Here is a 2,759-nt window from a genome sequence, read left to right on the forward strand (position 1 = left end):
TTAAAAAATAGATCTGTTCTCAATAAGCTTGACCTGATTATTTATATAACCATATACCCTTTTTTTTTTTTTTTTGCTCAGACTTTTATGGAGTCTCAAACTTAACTTTATTTATTTATTTTATTTTTTTTATTGGAGGCTAATTATTTTACAATATTATATTGGTTGGTTTTGCCATACATTGACATGAATCCGCCCTAGGTGTACATGAGTTCCCCCTCCTGAACGGGGTTTTAATTTTATCATAGGTCTTTTCAGTGTCCATATAGATAACCATGTTTTTTTCTTTAGCACAGTTGAGATAGTATATGATATTCATGCTTTTCCTAGTATTTAACAAATCTTGTGTTCCTTGAATCAATTCCACGTGGTTGTGGTGTATTTCTTAATGTGGATTCCACCTGCTAATCTTTATTTAGTATTTTTGCATCAATACCAAGAGGATATTGGGTAGTAGTTTTCTCTTTTGTATTGTTCTTTGCCTTTCTTCTCTTCTACTGCTGCTGCTGCTAAGTCACTTCAGTCGTGTCCGACTCTGTGCGACCCCATAGACAGAAGCCCACCAGGCTCCCCCATCCCTGGGATTCTCCAGGCAAGAATACTGGAGTGGGCTGCCATTTCCTTCTCCAATGTGTGAAAGTGAAAAGTGAAAGTGAAGTCGCTCAGTCATGTCTGACACTTAGCGACCCCACGGACTGCAGCCCACCAGACTCCTCTGTCCATGGGATTTTCTAGGCAAGAGGACTGGAGTGGCTTGCCATTGCCTTCTCAGTCTCTTCCACTACTTTCTGTTTTTTTTCTTTTTTTGCCTTATTCTCTTATTTATTTTCCTGCCTTTCTTGTATGCCTGTTAGATTTTTATGTCTTTTCTTCCCTTGGGCACCTTATATTCTTGTTATATTTTTTGTCTTTTTAATACATTTCTTTCTGGAATTCAACCAGCTTTGTGTATTTCTTCAAGTTTTTATCCCTTTATGTTCCTTTATTTTTTAAATTTCTGATTCAAAGGTTGCTTTTTTATACCTTCAAATGCTTTGATGAGTATATATGATTCTGTTTGGAGTGTTGACTTACAAATTTCTCCTGCTTCTCATGGGAGGTAGGTTGTTACTCAGTTGATATATGTAAAAAATTTTCCTGATTGTTTTTGAAACAGCTTTATATTAATTTGTTGATATTTCTTTTTATTTTTATGGTATTGTAGTGTTTTGTAAGATTCCTGACTTAATGGATACATCTTCAGCAGTTTAGTAAGACCCATGTGTTTTTAGGGGTTATTGTGTTCATTTTTTTAGTAGCAGGAGGAAGAAATGTAAGCCATCCAATGTTTTACTTCTCTTTGATCTTATAGGACCCCAAAAGTTCTACCTTTTCTTTCATTTTCTCTTCCTGACCCAATTACAAAGGATGTTTCTCCTTTCCTTTCCTTTTCCGTCTTCTGAAATAATGTTTTGAACAATGCCCTTTGAATAACTCTTTCCACAGGGAGAGGACTCCCCTTTCCATGTTACCCTCTGCCTGCATACTGTGATAATATTTTCGTATGGAAGGTGATTTTAGACTTTAAGATGGTAGTTTTGGGTGAGCTTTAAGCTTCTCTGCTAGCTTCCCTTTCTTTGCTGGAGTTTTCTCAGTTTGCCTTTGCCCACTGCAGAGTCTTCTGGTCATACAGGGGTCAGCAAGTACAAGAGACCATGCACTGGGATGTGGTGATTTTTCTCTTTTAATTCACAGTCGTCTTTAGAGTCTTGGCATTCTCTGTCTTGAAGTTATGCTGAAGGCATGGTTCTATACACATTTGCATATCCTGTCTTGTTGCTTTGACTCCTTTGAGGAAGAAATATCAGGAGGTAAGTAGTTAGGCAGCCGTCCCTGTCTTCAGCTACCCAGAAGCCCCCAGTAACAGCTGTTTTGAAGTTCTTACCTGCTAACTTAAATTACATGGATCATCTGTTTGCTTTTGTTGATTTTGTTCCTCTTGATTGCTAGTCATATGAACTTGCCTCCTCACATGTCTAGTAATCCTTGATTGCAGATAGGATGTTTTGTACATCCCAGAGAAGACCAGTTACTATTTTCCATAAGAAAAAGTTTTCCGTGTCTTCTTGCTGTGGATGAATTGTGTCCTCCCAAAATTCTTATACTGAAGCTCTAACTCCCAATGTGACCATGTTTGGACGTGGGACCATTAAGAAAGTAATTAAGATTAAATAAAATCCCGTGAGTAGGACCCTCATCTGTTGATCGGTGACCTTGTTTATCACCCGCACCCCTCACTGTTCTCACACACTAAGGACAGGCCAGGAGAGGGCGCGGCTCGAAGGCCACCATCAGCAAACCAGGAAAAGACCCAACAGAATCAGATTAGCTGAAACCTCGATCTTGGCTTTCTCGAGCTCCAGAGCTGTGACAGATAAAGTCTGGGTGTTTAAACCAACCAGTAGTATGTTGTAACGGCAGCCCAGGCTGACTGAAGTGTGTGTAAGTCGCTCAGTCATGTCTGACTGTTTGCCAACCCATGGACTGTAGGCCACCAGGCTCCTCTGTCCATGGAATTTTCCAGCCAAGAATACTAAAGTGGGTTGCCATTCCCTTCTCCAGGGAATCTTCCCGACCCTGGGGATCAAACCCAGGTCTCCTGCATTGCAGGCAGATTCTTTACTGTCTGAACAACCAGGAAAGCCCAATATTTATTTATATTTATTTGTGGGATCTAGTTCCCTGACCAGGAATTGAACCCAGGTCCACTGCATTGGGTG

This window comes from Moschus berezovskii, chromosome 8, assembly GCF_049115385.1.
Source record: "Moschus berezovskii isolate FMDL1 chromosome 8, NW_MosBer_1.0, whole genome shotgun sequence".
In the NCBI taxonomy this organism is placed as follows: Eukaryota; Metazoa; Chordata; class Mammalia; order Artiodactyla; family Moschidae; genus Moschus; species Moschus berezovskii.